Below are 22,626 nucleotides of genomic sequence, written 5' to 3' on the forward strand. Positions count from 1 at the left end.
GCTGCCACTCGCCTGGCAATGGGGCAAGGGTGCCATCCGTTATTGCTAGCAATTACAAATCTAGTTATGTCACCCTGACGGAGGTCATTGACATATTGTATTGTTCGATTCTTTTTTTTCTTATTTTTCTTCCACACTTTTTGTCCAGCTTAGTTCTCAGAATTGAAAGGACCAATTGTGATGCAACTATACCATAATGTTAACCATCATGTGTAGTTGTTCACCTGACTTTGGAATAAAAAAAATGGCTGCCATTGCCATGGAAACAGCAAAAATGTGAAAAATAGAAATGTGTTCCAATTTATATGAAACTTCTATGATATTAAGAGACTCATGCACACTTCAACATGGAACATTTTTATTTCAACTGGGGGGTCTCCTTGGCATAATTTGAGGGGGGTGAATTTTTCATGGAACATTCCAGAACATTAGTGTTAAAATAGGTCTACAGACATTAAATGTAATATGATGGTATATTATTATGGGGAAAACAATGTGCAGCAGTAGTTTGACTTTGGAATTTTTAAAATGGCGACCGTTACCATGGAAACAGCAAAAATACAAAAAATATCAAAATGCTCCAAATTCATTGGAGATAGATCTGTTGTCATGCATAAATCTGCATTCACTGATGGAAAATTTCGAAATGGCTGCTGTTTAATGGCAATTGGCAGACCAGGGTGACATCCGCTATTGCTTCCAATGGCAATTCTAGTTATGGCACCCTCAACGGAGTTGGGTGACATACTGTTATTCTACGTTTCTTTTTTTTCTTATTATTTTTCTTGCACAAATTTTGTCCGCGCGAGTTCTTGGAATCCAATGGACCAATGTTGATGGAACTCTACTTCAATGAGGACATCCATGTAAAGTTGTGCACCTTGCTATGGAATGGTAAAAAATGGCCGTCGTTTCCATGGAAACAGCAAAAATGCAATAAAAATCAAAGTGTTCCAAACTGGAAGAAACTCCACAGGAATGGTAACTGGCATGTGCTGATTTGCAGTTTGACTTCGGAATTTTCAAAATGGCTGCCGTTACCATGGAAACAGCTAAAATATCAAAAATTCTTACTCTTTCGTTATTAGACCCAACTGGATCATACTTAATGAAAATGTTACCCAGTATGCCAAGATGCCAAGACAATATTTGGATAGTCCAAAATGGCCGCCGTTGTCATGGAAACGGGGGGCAAGTTTTACATTGACCCTATGTGAAAATGCATAAAATCAGCATTTTCTTAAAGAGTATTTCACCAAAGTCAATGAAACTGTTTTGATATATAACATGACATGTGCAATGAGATGTTTGCTTTGTATCCACTGTAACCATGGATACAGCAAAAATGTCCAAAATTTCAAAATGCATCAAACTTAATGAAACATTACAAAAAGGATAATTTGCATGTGTAGATGGATTCTTTGACTCAGTAATTTTCTTAATGGCTGCCACTCACCTAGCAACGGGGGAAGGGTGCCATCCGCAATTGCTTGCAATTGCAAATCTAGTTATTATTATTTTTGTCCGGAGCAGTTCTTGGAATTGAATAGGCCAAAGTTGATGGAACTATGCTATAATGTTGATCACCATGTGAAGTTGTCCCTCTGACTTTAGAATTTCCAAAATGGCCGCCGTTGCCATGGAAACAGCAAAAATGCAAAAAATCTAGATTAGGTCCAATCTTTATGAAACTTGACAGTAATGTGACCTGTCATGTGTAGGTGTGCCATCCGACTTTGGAATTTTCAAAATGGCTGCCGTTACCATGGAAACTGCAAAAATGTCAAAAAATTCAAAATGCTTCAAACTTAATGAAACTTTACACAAATGTTGACTGTCTTATGTAGATGTGGCATTTGACTTTGGAATTTCCAAAATGGCCACCGTAACCATGGAAACACGAATGCCTAAATTTGAAAATTGGTCGAATTTTTATGAAACTTGTAAGTAATGTGACCTGTCACGTGTAGATGTGATATCCGACTTTGAAATTTCAAAATGGCTGCCGTTACCATGGAAACAGCAGAACAATGGTTGGGGGCCGTTTTGGCGACTTTTGTGTTAGCATCCAACACAGGATTACTTGTTATTATTCTTATTATTCTTATTCTTCTTTTTCTAAACCCTTAAACTGTCCTACCATTTTCTTGGAAGCTATAGAGGATGGAAACTTTATATTTTTTTGGGTATGGGTCTGCATCATGGGGGTTGCAGAACCCAATGTTCATGATACCAGGGTGTCATGTTGGCATAATTAGGGGGGCTCAAAGATGGGTGGGGTCAAATTTATTTTACATTTCTTAAATTTGCTATTGTATGTAGAGTAGATGGAATTATGATTACTTTTATGAATATTAAGAGACACATGTCTGCTTCAACATGGAACTTTTTTTATTTCAGAAAGGGGTCTCCTTGGCATAATTTTAGGGGGGTGAATTTTCATGGAATATTCCAGAACATCAATGTTAAATTTATTCTAGAGACATTAAATGGTATATGATGGTATATAATTATGGAGAGAACAATTTGCAGCGGCAGTTTGACTTTGGAATTTATAAAATGACAGCCGTTGCCATGGAAACAGCAAAAATAAGAAAAACTTCAAAATGCTTCAAATTTAATGAAACTTAAAACAAATGTTGCCTAGCTTATGTAGACTTTACTTTAGAGTTTGGAATTTCTAAAATGGCCGCCGTTACCGAGGAAACGGCTAAAATATGAAAAACTTCAAAATGTTTCAAATTTAATGAAACTTAAAACATATGTTGCCTAGCATATAATGAAACCATTGATTTCGCAGAACAATGATTTTGGGTCCGTTTTTGCGACTTTTGTGTTAGCATTCTAACACAGGATTACTAGTTAAGTCGCCAAAACGGAGTTTTGGAGACTTTATGTGTTTGTCCCGATTCTTATTATTATTCTTATTCTTCTCTTTCTGACCCCTTAAACTGTCCTACCATTTTCTTGGAAGCTATACAGAATGGAAACTTTATATTTATTATGGGAATGGGTCTGTATCATGGGGATTGCAGAACCCAAAATTCATGATACCAGGGTGTCCACTTGGCATAATTAGGGGGCCTCAAAGATGGGGGGGGTCCAAATTTTTTTTACATTTCTTAAATTAGCTGATGTATGTAGAGTAGATAGAATTATGATTACTTCTATGAATATTTAGAGACACAGGTCCACTTCAACATGGAACATTTTTTATTTCAGTTGGGGGTCTCCTTGGCATAACTTGAGGGGGGTGAATTTTCATGGAACATTCTAGAACATCAGTGTTGAATTAATTCTAGAGACATAAAATGTTATATGATGGTATATTATTATGGGTAGCACCATATGCAACAGCAGTTTGACTTTGGAATTTTTAAAATGTCCGCCGTTACCATGGAAACTGCAAAAATGTGAAAAATTTCAAAATGCTTTAAACTTAATGAAACTTAACACAAATGTTGATTAGCGTATATAGATGTGGCATTTGACTTAAGAATTTCCAAAATGGCCGCTGTTACCATGGAAACTGCAAAAATGTCATTTTTCTTTAAATGCATCAAACTGAATGAAACTTTACACAAATGTTAACTGGCATATGATGACGTGCTATTTAACTTTGGAATTTCCAAAATGGCTGCCGTTACCATGGATACCGCAGAAAAAATGATTGGTGGTCCGTTTTGGCGACTTTTGTGTTAGCATCCTAACACAGGATTACTAGTTATGTCACCCGATCGACAATGTCGGGTGACATATTGTTTTTCCTCTGTTTCTTTTTCCCTTTTATCATTATTATTATTATGGCACCCTCAACGGAGTTGGGGTGACATACTGTTATTCTACGTTTCTTTTTTTTCTTATTTTTCTTCCACACATTTTGTCCGCGCGAGTTCTTGGAATCCAATGGACCAATGTTGATACGACTCTACTATAATGAGGACCCCCATGTAAAGTTGTGCACCTTGCTTTGGAATGGTAAAAAATGGCCGCCGTTTCCATGGAAACAGCAAAAATGCGAAAGAAATAAGTGTTCCAAATTGGAAGAAAAATCAGTTTGACTTCGGAATTTTCAAAATGGCTGCCGTTACCATGGAAACAGCTAAAATATCAAAAATTCTAACTCTTACGTTATAAGACCAAACTAGATGAAACTTTATGAAAATGTTACCCAGTATGCTAAGATGTCAAGACAATATTTTGATAGTCCAAAATGGCCGCCGTTGTCATGGAAACATGGGGCAAGTTTTACATTGACCCTATGGGAAAATGCATAAAATCAGAATTTTCTTAAAGAGTATTTCACCAAAGTCAGTGAAACTGTATTGATATATAACATGAAATATGTCAATGAGATGTCTGCTTTTAGAATTTTGGAATTATCCACTGTAACCATGGAAACAGCAAAAATGTCCAAAATTTCAAAACAAATTAAAAAATGCTGCAAACAGGATGAAACTTTACAGAATTGGTAACTGGCATAAGCAGAGTTGAATTTTACAGTTGGAATTTTTAAAATGGCCGCTCTAACTATAGAAACAGCAAAAATGTCCAAAATTTCAAAATGCTCCAAAATTAATGAAACTTTACAAAAATGATAATTTGCATGTGTAGATGCCCTCTTTGACTTTGGAATTTTCTAAATGGCTGCCGCTCGCCTGGCAATGGGGGAAGGGCGCCATCCGCTATTTCTTGCAATGGCAAATCTAGTTATGTCACCCGATCGACAATGTCGGGTGACATATTGCTTTTCCTCTGTTTCTTTTTCCCTATTATTATTATTATTATTATTATTATTATTATTATGGCACCCTCAACGGAGTTGGGGTGACATATTGTTATTGTTCGTTTCTTTTTTTCTTATTATTAAATTTATTCTTCCACACTTTTTTGTCCATGCTATTTCTCAGAATTGGCTTGAACAATATTGATGGAACTATCACTACAAAAGTCAAAAAGTCTGAAAAGACCAGTTTTTGTCTGAATTTGCATGAATTTTTACTCGACATTCTTAATTTGTCTGAATAATTTTTAAAAATTCTTGACATAGTATGAATTTGTCTAATAAGGTTCTTGATTTTTCTTGACAAGTGTCTTGACAAGTGTCTTGACAGTATGAACATTGTCTTAAAATTTCTCGACACTTCCTGTATCATCTGATAAGAGTCTGGATTAGTCTCGACCAATTCTTGACTGTCTTAAATTTGTCTCGATCTGTCTTGACATTCTAAATAATGTCTGAATATGTCTCGACATATTCTTGACATTCTAAATAATGTCTGAATATGTCTCGACACATTCTTGACAGTCTTAAATATGTCTTGACACTATCTCAACAGTATAAATTTCGCCTGAAATGTGAACAGACTTATTCTGCACAGTTTATGACATTCTATTGCTGTTATATACTCCTTTTTATTATGGCTAAACTAAACTTTGAAGAATCAAGGATTAATTTGGTATATATAGTAAGATACCCTTTTGGTGCAACTAAGTTGTAATACCCTGAATAATCCCCTATGTAGTTTAATTTTGATTTATTTTTATTAAACATTTAAGTAATTGTTTTCACTTGGAATATAAGTAGAAGGTATTGACAAACAGCATTTAGATTTTTGCCATTCGCAAAACTGCCAGTCAAATTTGCTTTACTAAAATGGGTGTCTTGTATCTCTTTTGGACCCCACAATTCATCTTTTGGGTTTGTGTAGCTAAAAAAAGAGGGGGGGGGCTTTCGTTTAGGTCAAAGAATTTGTTCCAATCTTGATTCAAAAACCTTATTCATTTTTTAGAACAACCCAAAAACATTTTTTATTCAAATTTGAGTGTTGAATTTTATAATTTTTTATCAAAAATAAATATTAATAAATAATAAAAAAAACTCCTTCCTGAAAAGAAAAAAATGTTTAGATCTATATTATGCATGTCTGTTTGAGAACCATTTCTATAGAAATCATTGATGGGAGTCATGCGACCCATTATAAATACCTTTTTTTTATTATTCCTGGAGTAGATAATAATTTTCTTTTAATCTTTGGGAATTGTTCAATTTGTTTTTATGTTAAAATAATTAACTTCATAATTTTGATGAAGAAAATCCATTTCAATTCAATTTTTTTTCATCAAAATGATGATTTTCATTTTCATCTATCAACAAACTTTTTAAATTGTAGTGGCATGGTCGGTCAACTGATAAGTTGTATGGCTGATTACAGGTAAAGCAATAACTTCTATTTGACAGTTGCGTGTACTCTGGGGTGTGGAATACCTTAATTTTATGGGGAACATCCTGTCCATGTGTAATACTTAATATATTCCAACAGATGACATTACACAAATTTTTCTTCTGTTAAATGAATGATTTGTATATCATAATTTACTATTTATATAAACCACATTTTGGTATAATAATTATTTACCATATCAACATTGAATATTATGAATGTAGAATGAAATATGTCTACAGTATGATTGGTTTGAATCATTTAATTTATAAGATTTAGGAATCAAAATTTGTAATTATTTAAAAACCCACATTGAAATTGTTTTATATCAACACAACCACATTTGAATTATTTTATACTTTAGATTTCATAGCCATATTTGCATTTGTAAAAATATTTATATACCCAAATTTTCAATAATTTTACATGCCCAACTTTTATTTTTGTTGTAAAGAAGTGTAACTTGAAACAACAGTATATCATATAAAGAGAAATAAAGATTAAAGTTATATCATGAATATTGGTCATGATTTGTAAAACTCAGAACTGTCAAGTAAATTTAAGACACGATTCAAAATGTTCAGAATATGTCAAGCCATACTGAGAAAAAATAAGAATGTCGAGAATATGTCGAGAAATTTCAAGACAGTATTCAAATGTCAAGAATTTGTCAAGAAATTTTAAGACCATATTCAGAATGTCGAGAATATGTCGAGTAAATTTCATACAAATTTAATATAAATGAGAATTTGTCAAGAAAAATTAAGACACAAGTCATACTTTTGGAGAATGTCGAGTAAAAGTTCATGCAAATTAAGACAAAAACTGGTCTTTTCAGACTTTTAGACTTTTGTAGTGTATACCATAATGTAGACCACTATATAAAATTGTGCAATCGGGGTATGGCATCATCAAGATGGCTGCCGTTGCCATGGAAACTGAAAAAATGTTAAAAAAAATGCAAATTCTAAATCTTTCGTTATAAGAGGCAATCTCTTAAAAGTTGATGCAAATGTTGGCAGTGATGCCCTGAGGAACCAACAGTACTTGGAATTTTCAAAATGGCTGCCATTACCATGGAAACTGGAGAAAAGTTTAACATTGACCCTATGGAAAAAACATCAAACCAGCATTTTCTAAGGAAAATAAGATCAAACTCAAAAAAACATCATAAATATATAACATGACATAAGTCAATGTTGCAACTGTTGTTGGGATTTTCCAAATGGACACCGTAACCATGGAAACAACAAAAATATCCAAAAATTTCAAAATGGTCTAAATTAAATGAAACTTATAATAAATGGTAACTGACAATTGGAGATAATACTTTGGACTTCGGAATTTCTAAAACGGCCACCGTTGCCATGGAAACTGCAAAAATAAAAATAAAAAATAAAAATGTTACAAATTTTCCGAAAATTTACAGACAAATTTGTTGTAATGCATTTAAGTGCTTTGTCTGTTTTTAATTTTCAAAATGGCTGCAGTTTAGTAGGAATGTTGGAAGGGTGCCATCCGCTATTGCTTGCAATGGTAAATCTAGTTATTATTATTTTTCATCCACCTAATTTTGTCCGCCAGTTTTCTCAGAGCCAAAGGAACCAATTTAGATGATGGGGCACTATATCAAGGAACCCTGACTTTCGAGTTGCAGTGCAACTTTGGAACTAAAAAATGGCTGCCGTTACCATGGAAACAGAAAAAAATGTGAAAAAAAATAAAAATTGCAAATCCATTAAATCTTTCATTATGGGACCCAACTGGATGAAACTTTAGTGGAATGTAGCCTGGTATGCCAAGATGTGTTGACCATATTTAGAAATTCCAAAATGGCTGCCATTACCATGGAAACTGGAGAAACATTTACCATTAGCCCCTATGGGAAATTCTTAAAAGTAGTATTTACTCACTTCTAATGGTAGGTCAAATTCCATGATTCTTTCATGGTATATTTCTGGTCATCTGTCAAAGTGGCATTTGTCTTTAAAATTTTAGAATCGGTCACTGTTACCATGGAAACAGCATAAATATAAAAAATGTTCAAAAATTTCAAAATGCTCCAAACTTGATAAAACTTCACAGAAATGTCAACTGAGATGTGCAGAGTTGCTATTTGTCTTTGGAATTTTCAAAATGGCCGCCGTTGCCATGGAAACAGCAAAAAAAAAACCAACATAAAACACCTCGTAAATTTGAGGCAAAATTATGTAATCAAGAGTATGTGCATACGATCAAATACAAATCTGTACTGCAAAACATGTTCTTGAATATGCTAGAAGAAAAAAATATATAATTTAACGTGCTTCTATTCTATACAAAAATCGTGCTTTGAAGAAAAAATCGCCACCGAGAGAGAGAGAAACACTAAGAGTACATATTAGTGACATTTCTGTACTTGCATTAAAGTACACATCCGTGAATCACACACCTGCTAAAATATACACATTAGCTGAAATCAATCGATGAACGTGTAATTTAATTGTACAAGATAAGATATATGTATCGTGTGAAACGCGAGCTATTAAAGAACAAAAATGAACAGTTAGTATGCCGCTCCGTCAATATATACACATGTTGTCTGTCCAAGGTCCCCTCTAAAAAGAATATAAAAGTCCACGATAATATACTTGCGCATCACGTGACGCTACGTTCTTCCTCGCGCGTGGGTCTAATTTTAGATTCTAAAGAATTCCCAAACTATGTTTAGAACTCAAACTTATTCTACGGGAAGAGAAAAACGGGGGGGGGGGGGGGAGATCAAAGATATGCCAATTCCAGCATGTATAATAGATGTGCAATTTGACTTTGGTACACTCAAAATAGTTGCTGCTACTGTGACAATGTCCAGTACAGGGTGACATTCTCCGCTGTTGCTTGCAATAGCAAATCTAGTTATTATTATTCTTCCTAACCTTAATTTGTCCGACCATTTTCTTCCAAGCCTTAAATGATGGAAACTTTATATTTGGTATGATGTTGGGGTAGTATCCCTAGGGGTGCATTCACTTTTTTTTATTTCAAATGGGGGTCAACTTGGCACTATTTGGGGGCCGGAACATGGGTGGGGTCATTTTTCGACTATTGATTCGCTACTGGTAGAACCTTTAAGTTTTTTGTAATACAAGAGACCGATGTCCAGGTGTCCATTCCACATTTTTTATTTCAGCCCGGGGTCATCTTGGCATTATTTTAGGGGGTCAATTTTCATGGAACGTTCTAGAACAATAGTCATGTGATTAGTCATGTGATAGTGTTGAATTTTTCCTATGTACTTTTTATGTTATATAATGATAGATTATTACAGGTAGCACCATATGTAGCTGTAATCTGACTGGAATTTTAAAAATGGCTGCCATTACCATGGAAACTGCAAAATGTGAATTATTTTAAAAATGCTTCAAATTTAATGAAATTTTACAGAGATGTTAACGAGTGTATGTAGATTTTGAATTTGACTTTGGAATTTCCAAAATGGCCGCCGTTGCAATGGAAACAACAAAAATGCGAAAAATCCAGATTTGGGCCAATCTTTATGAAACTTGACAGTAATGTGACCTGTCATGTGTAGATGTGCCATCCGACTTTGGAATTTTCAAAATGGCTGCCGTTACCATGGAAACTGCAAAAATGTCAAAAAATTCAAAATGCTTCAAACTTAATAAAACTTTACACAAATGTTGACTGTCTTATGTAAATGTGGCATTTGACTTTGGAATTTCTAAAATGGCCACCGTAACCATGAAAACACGAATTCCTAAATTTGAAAATTGGTCAAATTTTTATGAAACTTGAAAGTAATGTGACCTGTCACGTGTAGATGTGATGTCCGACTTTGAAATTTCAAAATGGCTGCCGTTATAATGAAAATAGCAGAACAATGGTTGGGGCCGTTTTGGCGACTTTTGTGTTAGCATCCTAACACAGGATTACTTGTTATGTCACCCGATCGACAATGTCGGGTGACATACTGCTTTTCCTCCGTTTCTTTTTTTTTTATTATTATTATTATTATGGCACCCTCAACGGAGTTGGGGTGACATACTGTTTTTCTACGTTTCTTTTTTTTTTCTTATTTTTCCTCCACACATTTTGTCCGCGCGAGTTCTTGGAATCCAATGGACCAATGTTGATGGAACTCTACTATAATGAGGACCCCCATGTAAAGTTGTGCACCTTGCTATGGAATGGTAAAAAATGGCCGCCGTTTCCATGGAAACAGCAAAAATGCTAAAAAAAATCAAAGTGTTCCAAACTGGAAGAAACTCCACAGGAAAGGTAACTGGCATGTGCTGATTTGCAGTTTGACTTCGGGATTTTCAATATGGCTGTGTTGCCATGGAAACTACAAAAAATTTTAAAATGCTCCAAACTTTATGAAACTAAATTTGATTGTTAACTGGCAAGTATAGATGAGACTTTTGACTTTAGAATTTATAAAATGGCTGCCGTTGCCATGGAAACGGCTGAAATGTGAAAAATTCCAAAATGCTCCAAATGTACTGAACATTTACAGAAAGATGTATAGCAATGCATATATGTGCATTCACTATTTAAAATTTTCGAAATGGCTGCCGCTTAGTGTCCATGGGGGGAAGGGTGACATCCGCTATTGCTTGCAATGGCAAATCTAGTTATTATTATTCTTCCAACTTTTTTGTCCGGCAGATCTTTGATAGTTCACTATAATGAGGAACACAGAATTTCGGGTTGCAGTAGGTCTTAAGAACATAAAAAAATGGCTGCCGTTACCATGGAAACAGAACAAATGTGAAAAATTCTAGTTTTTGGTTTTGGATATGCTTAAACTTAGAATCATTATATTTTAATACAATGAAGGTGCCCTCTATATTCTGGTGTTGGATGATTTTGGCAATCATTGGAACTACTATGTTGCCATGGAAACTACACCAAAAATTTCAAAAATATCAAAATGCTCCAAACTTAATGAAACTTCACAGTAACGATGAGCAACATTGGAAGATGTGGCATTTGGGGTCAGAATTTCAAAATTGGCTGCTGTTACCATGGAAACAATGCAAAAAGGTCAAAATGCTCCAAAAACTTCAGGGTTTGGCGAGTAATTTTCGTATGCTTTAACTTAAAATCATCAAATTTTTATACAATATAGTTGTTTGCTATATACAGGTTTTGAATGATTTTGACAATCATTGGAATTACTTTGTTGCCATGGATACAGGAGCAAAAAATTTCAAAAATTTCAGAATACTTCAATTTTAAAGGGAAAGTCCGCGATTTTTTACTTATCATCTAAATATGTTCATCTTAACATAAAAAACACATTCACAAAGTTTTAAATTTATATTCTTTCTAATAACGGAGAAAATCAAGTATTTGTAACTTTTTTTGGTTGACCTACGTCACTGGGTTGTGACGTTTTAACCCGATTTGTTGAATCATGGGAAAAAATAAAATCGGTTAAAGTCTTAATTGCTTATCAGAATTTTACGTAATTAAAAGCGCACAGATGACCGTTGGTCGTAGTTAATAACCACAATATAAGAATGAAAGAAAATGAATATGTGTGTACCGTATTGTAATGATTGAATAAAACTTCCTATATGAAGTTATCTAAATATAAATATTTTCGAATAAATTTCATAAATTATTGAGATTTTTTCAAAAAAATATCTATAGAACATTTTTACTGATATTGAACTGAAAATAGTTTAAGTTTTATTTACCGTTATAGCTTTGATTACCATTTCAATGCAAAATATTTGTGAACAGAGTGTGTATATTATTTTGTAAAGTCATTGTTTATTTCTCGATTTGAGGAGAATTCGTTTGAACTTTACCTTGCAGCAATTTAGCCTCAGGCGTACACAGGTGTGAATTCAAGCGAACACAGGTGTGAATATTGTCATTTTGAATAGATTAACAGAAAGAGTATAGCTTGTTTAATATACCCAGATGAAATACCCGATGACAATACAGAAACAATAAATAAATTGTATAAATTAAGTGAAAATTAACATTCAACTTTTTAATTCCGGAAGTGTTACAATATTAAAATGGAACAATTTTCGGTTACGTTCTATGCAATTAGCATAAAGTTAAGATATGAAGTTAAAAGAATAGTACTTTTAATCCTAAAAATTAAATGTTACATTTCCCAATTAATAATCATTGCACATCTGTTTAATTTACTTTACCGGAATTCTTTAACTTGTATTTAAATCTGGCGATGTTTAAATGCTAACAATCGTAAAATTATCGCAATTTTAAAGTTTTTAGTTGAAAAAATACAACAGTACAACGTGCATGATTTTTTTTAATTTTCTTATTAACATTTCATTCTTACATAATTAATTCATTTGACAATCATTTAGATAAATTATTTGTGAAAAGAATACCAACTATCGTTTATTTTCATTAATGAATATACATACATTATAAATCTAAGCTAATACATTAATTTGTTTGAGGATTTTTTTTAGGATAGCCGTCATTAATCCAAATTAGTAATACAGTTGTTGTAATTAAAGGCATATCTAAGTAATGTATTACTGATATTGACGATTTTAGAACAGTTCGTCCCAACCTCGTTGTTCTTGAAAAAATCTTGACTAGTATACTTGTAAGTTTCCTGACGTATATGCGCCATTGAGGATGAGCTCCAGAGATAGCAGACTAGTAGCGTATTTGTTTGTTGGGGCAGGAGAGGCCATGCAACCACTTGTACAGATAAACAAGCTTATGTTGTCAACACTACCAGAAAGAGTTCCCATCGTCAGATGGGGTATATGAAGGTTCCAAGAATGAACTATTGACATGTCTGACTCTGAACAGTTAGTAAACGGACTTAACAATGATCTATAGACATCGATCGCTTGTTCTTGATATTTGAAACTGCATGCATATATACGTTTATGAGAGTGATTATTTATCTTGTGTCTGACCAAAACTAAATGCCTGCATGGTTATATCTTGCCATACGTTTGTATTGGTTTGGTGGGTGTTCACTCAAAATCGTAATTCAAAAATTGTGTTTGTGAGATGTAGATTCACTTCAATACCGAATTTCGTCTATATATTTCACAAGTGTATACCACTGAAAAGATCTGAAGGTATATTACTCCCATTTTGTTTGGGTGTGAACCATCGATGTTTACAGCAATATTTAATGAATAAGATGATGATGGTTGAAAGAACTATGAGCATCATGTGGCAAATATTACATGCATGTCGGACCATGAGTTGTCAATCTGTATGAAAAGATTTCCAATACAACCATATTGAGTAGGAATTTTTACATGCTATACTCTCGTACTAGTATTACAGGGTTCTTGTGTCGTTTAACTCGGACACACATCTTTTACTTTAAGATGTATGAAAGGTTCTAAATATATATATATATCTTAAATGTAACAATAATCAAACGCCTATAGGCAATCACTAAAATGGTATGAAGTTTTTATACAGATTTATTCTTATTTACACAATCATTAACAAACTAAATAAATTTAACAAAGTAACACCGTGACACTACGATATAACAAATAGGATACTAATTATTTTTAACCATGCTATGCAGAAACTTTACACATCAAGCAGGAACATATATATTAATATACTGTTCCCAGCATCAAGTTAGTGCACGTGAATACCAATTAGGTACACGATGTGTGATTTTGTATAACTAAAAATATCCAAGCGAGCAATAACTTTGTCAAGCAAACATTTTTTTTCACTATGCCTCTCTTTATCTCCGCTCCTTTAAAATAACTATTTCGCTTTTCGTCGATCATTCTCTATATTGTTCTCTATTCGGTTTTTTTTTCACTATGCCACTCTATCTCCGCTCCTTTTTCCCATGTCGTCCTAATCCTTATAAAGATAGAGACATTAGACATAGAAGGGGCTCTCTTATCTTCAAAGAATTAATATTGATAGTGACTATAAGTGCTGCATTACTTTATATATCTGCATGTTTGCCAATCGACAAAGCTTGTATTTGCGTGAAGAATTTTGTTTTCTTCAAAAATATGGTCCAGAATAATGACAAAACAATATTCATTTCAAATGTTCAAAGGTCATGTTTATAATTTTTTTTAAACTTATTATCAGCAAAAATAGTGGATAATATTATTATCAGAACATCATTCATTAAAAGGTGGAATTATAATTTCAAACACACACAAGATAAACAACGTTAGACACAAATATATGGTTCAATAAATGTTACCTGTGCACACCGGGTACCTCAATAAAGAGGCCATGCATGAACCTGTATTATATAATTGTGTAATACGAATTTTTCGTTGACAGGATGTCACTGGAATACCCAGGGACGTGTATCTAATATACGTCCTTGGAATACCTAACTGAATGTGTCGCTCTGACACGACATCTATCAATAATTCTGACATACCTATTATCAATTCGGGAGGAAGCCAAAAAATATATATAATAAGATAACGTAAATATTATTTAAAAAGAAAAAAACCTATAAATTTTTCACCGAACATACCAGATAGAGTCACACATTTAACTGTAAAGCTAAGTGTCTTTATAAGTGACCGTTCCGAATAGATCCCGTATCAATTTGATATAATTTAAAGATTAGTTAAAAAAAAACCACTTGTAATAAAAAAATTGAGATGTCCGATATTTCGATATTTACATATCTATAACCTGGGAATATTATACTATATCAACATATTATGTCCCAGCTAAAACCTCTTCCTAACATTGCTCCTTGTCAATAGCCGTTAAATATCATAATTAAAAAAATGTTATTTTATATCGTATAACTTTATTAATTGAAAAATTATCTTGTCTAAATACGGATCTATTCTTTATACAAATCAATGCACTTTATATAAAAGAGGCATACTAATGAATCTTCTGTAAATCAGTGATTGTTACAAGAACACTGCATTTGTCTTTCTTATAATTGAAACTGTTCTTCCTTATCAAATCTATAATTTTTTTTTGTTATTAAAAAAGGATAATAACCATCGAATCTCCCTCGAAACAATATTGTTCAAAATGGTCTTCACACACCAACTTGTGCTTGCTATAGATGCAACTATTTGCTGTTAGTTTAAGGTTGTACAACCATGTCTGATACAATTCTTTCTTTTTTTTGTGGGATTGGGAAAACTATGTAGACTTTTGTCATAACCTTGTCTGACAGAACAACCGTACGCTTGACAAGACATTTGACACTGAATAACCGTCTACGGTAATCCCCAATTGATGATGGGAGTTTTTAACGCACGGTCGGTAAATCCTCGATTCTTTTTGTTCTTTGTGGTTTATAGATATCACGTGACTTTTTAGATCGAACATGCCGACAAGATGGCGATATGTCGAGAACTGATAGTGAATTTCAAAAATCGATTTTGATCTCTTTACATAGAGAATAAAAGTTTTTTATTTATGAACATGTGGTTTTTTATGCTTAAAGAACAAAATATCAATTTTTCATTTTTTGGCGGAGTTTCCCTTTAATGAAACTTTACAATAATGTTGACTGTCATGTGTGGAAGCTGCAATTGGCGTTGGCATTTCCAAAATGGCTGCCGTTACCATGGAAACAAGGCAAAAAGGGAAAAATTATGCGTAAAAGTTGTAAATCCGCTAAATGTTCTAAATAATTACAGAAAGATGTATAGCCATCAGTATATATGTGCATTCACTGTTTAAAATTTTAAAACTGGCTGCAATTTAGTGGCAATTGGGGAAGGGTGACATCCGCTATTGCTTGCAATGGCAAATCTAGTTCTTCTTCTTCATCCTCTTCCGCCGCTTTTGAATTTGAACTTGTCCGCACCCGTTCTCCAAAACCGCTTGTCAGATTAACTAAGGGTTTCACAATATGTTAGACTAACAAGTCTAGTGGTGCAATCAGGGTTTTGTTTGTGCAACAGGGTTTATAAAGGGGTACTTTGAGGGGCGAAAAGAAAGGAGGGTTTTAATATAGAACCCTATGGGATTTAATTTTTTAAAATTTTTAAATGATTATAAATTGAAAACCGTTTGTGATAGACACAATCTTTTTATTTGATAATGTTCTAAATGATAAAGCACATTAAATAAAATTCAGGGTAAGTCCCCAGGGGTCACCCCTCCCCCTGCCATTTAGGAAAGTTCTGATATCTTATAAGTGATCAAGATCCCCACTCCTAAACCATATACTGGTTTGTCATGCTAAGATGGTTTGAATGATATACAGGGTCAGTCCCCAGGGGTCACCCCCACCCCCTGCCATTTAAGAAAGTTCTAATATCTTGTAAATGGTCAAGATCCCCACCCCTAAACCATATATATTCTTGTTTGTCATTATGAAGCAAATAAAATGAAATACAGAGTTAGTCTCCAGGGGTCACCCCAACCCCTGCCATTTAAGAAAGTTCTAATGTCTTGTAAGTGGTCAAGATCCCCACCCCTAAACCATATATATTATGGTTTGTCATTCAAAGATGGTTTGAATGATATACAGGGTCAGTCCCCAGGGGTCACCCCCACCCCCTGCCATTTAAGAAAGTTCTAATATCTTGTAAGTGATCAAGATCCCCACTCCTAAACCATATACTGGTTTGTCATGCTAAGATGGTTTGAATGATATACAGGGTTAGTCCCCAGGGGGTCATCCCCCACCCCCTGCCATTTAAGAAAGTTCTAATATCTTGTAATTGGTCAAGATCTCCACCCCTAAACCATATATATTCCTGTTCGTCATGATTGAAAGAAACAATAGAAATTACACTTGAGAGTTACGATATTAATGAAAGGCATTAATATTCTCCCCATTATACATCACCTTTTGCACATTTTTCTCCTAATAATGTGTAAAATCATATTGAAAATCAGAATTACCTCCCTTTGACATATTGTATTTTTTTAGCTGTGTTCCCCATGTTAAGTTGTAGATCAAGTTGTAAATAAGCACTTTTCAAGTATTTTAACACTCGAATAATCTGACCGTATGAAGATATTCATTTATTTTTACATAATTCATTGCGTTTCTTTAAGAAAAAAAGAAATACTAGACAACTTTTCATGATTACATATCCTTCATCTATAAAACTAGTGTTGAAATGTTTGTAATTGGATTGCTATGTTAAATAATTGCTTTTAAATATTCTAAAATGTTATTTTTATGTTCCAAATGCAAAGATTGGTCATAACCAGTCTTATTATTTTCATATTTGGCACTTTTTTCTACTTCAGTTTTGGCCGTCTAGTTTTGGCGAAGAAACCATCCTGATGTTGGGGTAACAGGAATTTCTGCAGAGTGGTTGTCAATGACATTTTGTGAACTTTACAAGTAATTTAAACACAGATTTAGTAAAATGAAACATAATTGTTGTTTTTTATGGTATGAAACTGCTTAAAAAGCCTTTGAAAAGTCTTTTTGTGGTTTTTTTCAGGGTATCTAATTAAAAACTTCCATATAAGGCAAAATTTAACTAAGAGTACTTCAAGACTTTAGTTCCAAGATGTACTTGCAATGCTGGTCAAAGCAAACACAGAAAACAATTCATATTTATTAAGCATAGTATTTTACACCATTCTTTTAAAAACAGTGCAACTTTATATACCAAATATACATTGGCCGCAGTATGGGCTGTAGTATAAATTTTCCGCTATCTTTACAAGTTCAGCCTTTATGAATGTTGTATTGAAACTGGAACTTGAAAATTGGATACATTTCATGATTAATGCAAAAAAAGTAGGAAAAGAAGTTAAAAAGTCCCTTATAGGGGTAAATTCAGTAAACAAATATACGTCATCAGGGACCGCCCATTTGGCGGAGAGCTTTCTGTACAAAACTGAAGTCCTGTGCTCATCTAATTGGTAGACAATGTTTGTAATAAATATTTTTTGATAGATGGATCAAAACTAGAGTTAAAAAAAATAAAAAAATGAATGCTGAATATACTAATTTTTTTTACTACAGGGTTGAAAAGTAATGGGGGTCAGTAAAGGAATTAAGTGCGAATCTACTGTGTTTGTAAACAAGGCCATGTGAATGCCCAAAAATGCCGCATGACCCTATGTTTTTATTGTTGCAAAATATAGGGCTACATTTGTACTTTCATGAATGATATATGAAAGCTTCCAGTTTCTAAAGGTAAATCAGGTATAAACTTAATTCAAGACATAGAATAGCATTAAAGTCAATGGGAGATTTTTTAAATGTGAATAAGATAGAAGACATTCTTTGGTTTAAAAACTGACTTTTTCTAGTTTGTAACTGTAATTTAGCGAAGGACAATATTATATATTCTTAATAAGTCACAAAAACAGATTACCATGTTGATCAAGTTTAACCATTTTCAATGTATAATGATAACTTTCTGTTCTGAAAACATTTTACCATAACCTTGCAGTATAATTTACAATATGTAAGAAATCAATGGGTCCTTTTTAAAACGGTCTTAAGAACCGAGTACAGGGACTCATAATTTTTTTAATTTGATTGCATGCTACCTTTGTTTTTACAGTCAATAATATTTTATGATTTGATAAATATATTACAGTGACGAAAAAACATAGGAGCAAGAAAGCTAAGGTAAAGGAATAAACAATCAGAAAAAAAATAACCCCAAATATTCTATATAAAGAGGACAACAGAACCCTCCCCCCAAGGACAAATTAACAATAAATCCAATAAGTAGGTCCTGTAACGGAAGACGTTCGGGATAAAGGTGGGGAAATTTAGACTGCCACTGAAAATGAGAGTATATTGGATATGGACAGAAATTTTGCCTTGCAACAGGCCACTTATGGACCCTTCAAAGAGCTGTTGCAAGGGTTCTTATTTTTTATGTAGCACTCTCTCTACACGACCCACTCTGACTGGACGTGGCTGTGTACTTGAACATCCCACACAACCAAACGGACGTCCCACTTTGGCAAAGGTCGGTCGGAAGAGGACTTAAGTGACCAATTTTCTATTCCCCTGTCTCACTTGAAGGTAAATAATTTTAGAAAGGTTTGTTATAAATCATGTCAATACCGAAGTACTGACTACTGAGCTGATGATAAACTCGGGGACTTGTCCACTGTAATAAACAACGAAATAAATAACCTGTAAGCTTCAATAGGATCCTTTTGAAATAGTAATAAAAAAGAATAAATGCGTTCACCTCACAAATATACATTGTCAATTTTTTAGCTATGCTGGCGCTTTATTACTGTGTGACCAAGCATAGCATACGCTTGATCAGACTCCTCTTCACAGTAGGAGCAATTGAACATTGTTCTTGATTTCCATTTCTAGAACGATTAAACATTATTTCTTATGAAGCAAGAATCTTGCAATCTGATTGGTTAATTACCGGGGTGTAAATAACACCCACCCTAGTTCACCAGGGGATAAAAAAAATATGCCAAAATTTTCCAAAAATAAAATTTTTGCCAAAATTATGAAAATTAAAATGTTGGAAAAAATAATAATAAAGAAAAAAAAATAGATTTAAGAATTTTTTTAAAAAACCATCCTAGTGAAGAAAAAAAAAATTTCACCAATATTCCCCAAATGATCAAATTTTCAAATTTTCCACAAATAAAAAAAATAAAAAAATTTCTGACGCAGTCCGTATAATTTCGGTTTGTGACCCATTTAAAATGGACACTTCACTATGGTAACGGCATGCATGATGTCAAAAATATTTATTCTGATTGAACGAAGTAACGGAACTGAACAAAAACCAACAAGAAAAGACATATGCTACAATAAAGGGAGAACATTACGGACATAAAATCAAACTTAAAAATGAAATTATCCAGATAAATAAAAATAAATTCAGGTAAAGATTCGAAGGCGTCATTATCACCGCTGTCAAATTGTTTGGATTTTGTAGGCTTAGCCTTTAATACAATGAGTAGGTAAATATCACTGATCGGTTCATTAGATCTACTAGGTCAATATTAGGCTATTAATAGTTCGAGTGCTATAAATATACCTTCTTGAATGCCACACCTTTTGATCTGCCAACGAAATACAGGTAATAAATATAGGCATTCAAGGAAAAGTATCTTATTAAAAATAAGGGTAGTCAAAACAAACAGTGCTGTAATTATAATCTGTGCAGGTAAGCTGAGTTTCCCAATTAAAATTTCAGGTAATATTTTTATCTTCCTGTTTGTTTGCAATACATTAATATTTTGTATTTTTTCTGTATGTTTGAAATGACTTTTTTACGGAATTATACAAACACTCTTCTTTGACAGCTCAGTAAATGTTAACGAAAGATAACTAAAATAAGGAATATATATTTATTCGTTCAATTGATCAAGAATATAGATAATATTCAAGATAAGAAAAAAGCGCAAAAATATCAAAGCACTTGTCACAATCACAAATAAATAAAGGATACATGTCTTTGGAATTTACAACATGAATAGTCACATAGTGCCATCACAAGTATACACTAGTATATTGTCAATTTAGTCCAAATGAAGGAGGTATGAAACAGCACCTACAAACTGAACTGTCGGAATGTTTACATTCTGGTGTCGGGTCTTTAGGTTGGAGAGTACCTTTAATTTCCCTGTATCCTCGCTTATTGGTTTGCTCATACATTAAATATTTCTATGAACAATACTTTAAATATAATGTTTATAAATGTAATATTTTAGTCTTAGATGCATGCTTTTTTTATTAGTTGTTTTTGGCTTTGAACTAGCTGTCAGTAACTGCGAGTACTCTCAGATCTGTACTTAGTGTCTTTTTGTTGTGGGGATGTATAAGTACCGTGCCACATCCACTCTGTGATTTTGTAAGATGTATTTCTGCTTTGTATCCATCTGATGAGTTAAGCCCTTTTCAACTGATTTTTATGGTTTGTTCTTATGTTGTACTGTTACACCAAAGTCCCAGGCTAGGGAGAGGTCTTACCTCGCCACATTCTGTATGTGCCTGTCCAAAGTCAGGAGCCTGTAATTCAGTGGTTGTCGTTTGTTACTGTATATCATATTTGTATTTCGTTCATTATTTTGTACATAAATCAGTCCGTTAGTTTTTCTCGTTTGAATTGTTTTACATTTGTCATTTCGGGGCTTTCTATAGCTGACTATGTGGTATGGATTTTATTCATTGTTGAAATCCGTACGATGACCTATAGTTGTTAATTCTGTGTCATGTGGTCTCTTTTTGGGAAGTTGTTTCATTGGCAATCATTCCATATCTTCTTATTTTTATATTTAAACAGTCGTTCTTTCATTTATTTGTTTCAATTTTAATTTCTTACTTTGAAGTTGCATTTCTGTAAATATAGTTATAGACAATGTAATTCCCAAAGGAACTCCCTTTACGACTGAAACTGTGCCACTTTTACTATGAAGTTTCGGAAAAAATATATCCTAGAATGGAAAGTTGATATGCACTACTTTTTTATTCAAAGGTCAAATATAGGGCTGTGGGGCATATTTTCAACATTTATATGCCCCAAACTTCAAAGAGTTTAAACTTATACTAAAATTCTGCACTACCCCTCCCTTCACTTTATGTCTTACTCAGAATTTAATTCCACCGCCTACCATATGCATTTATACTGTAACATTCCCAAGTTATGTCTCTATGAGATGAAACATACAAATCATATCTGGGAACCAGTACGTAAACATAACAAAATATCTATGAATATTATATATCTCCCCAAAAGAGGCATGGTTTATGAAACAGCTGTATTTACAAAGTGCAACCTATACTAAATTAAATTGTTTTCTCACATGAATTGTAAAAAACCAGTTTGAAACTATTCTGATAACAAATTGAAAGCATTTCAGAATACTATAAATGTAAAGTTTAGTAGTTAATAATTCCAACATTCAAGATTATATAAAATATCCAATCCTGCCTCTGTCTCCAGTCCACATCTTACTGTATGCCTATTTATCAATAAAAGTTCACTATTTTTGCTTCAAATAGTCAGTTTAGAAGTCTTGTCACAACAATGTCATCTCTAACCATATATCTAACATAAGTTAGCTAATAGATGAACTAGAAGTGTTCAAACAAAGCCATATCTGCAAAAGTTGTATGTATGAAGTTACCAGTCTGATGTATGCATTCACTAAAAGTTTTATAAATTGACTACTTACATCTGTTTTTTGCATACTTTCTTAACACAGTTATTGTTTTCTTTACAAAAGACCTTTATAATAATAAAATCATAGCATTTACAGGTTAAATTATCTGTTTTATGACCAAGGGGGTAGGCATTTTTCTCTATTTTTTGCTCCTAGGGCCTCAAATTTGCTAAATAATTCTGCTGTTTCTATGAATATGCAATATTTACTACGTATTTAGATAGAACACACTATTGTTAGTTTTATTGAGGTATTTTTGTATTTCTATCTTGTATTTGTTTATGCAGCGGTCACAAAAAAGTACATTCAGGTGATAAGGCTTACTTTCGGG

The 22,626-nt window shown here is 33.2% G+C and overlaps 1 long non-coding RNA gene across 3 annotated transcripts in view; it reads left to right on the plus strand.

Annotated features, from left to right (window-relative positions):
- LOC127729535 (uncharacterized) overlaps positions 1-17,524 on the plus strand; it is a 42,756-nt gene extending 25,232 nt beyond the window's left edge. For all 3 annotated transcript variants that reach the window (XR_007994680.1, XR_007994681.1, XR_007994679.1), the window contains one exon: positions 17,427-17,524. This is a non-coding gene — a long non-coding RNA (uncharacterized LOC127729535). The remainder of the gene's footprint in view (positions 1-17,426) is intronic.
- Positions 17,525-22,626: the final 5,102 nt, after the last annotated feature.

Source organism: Mytilus californianus, unplaced genomic scaffold, assembly GCF_021869535.1.
Source record: "Mytilus californianus isolate M0D057914Y unplaced genomic scaffold, xbMytCali1.0.p SCAF_2, whole genome shotgun sequence".
In the NCBI taxonomy this organism is placed as follows: domain Eukaryota; kingdom Metazoa; phylum Mollusca; class Bivalvia; order Mytilida; family Mytilidae; genus Mytilus; species Mytilus californianus.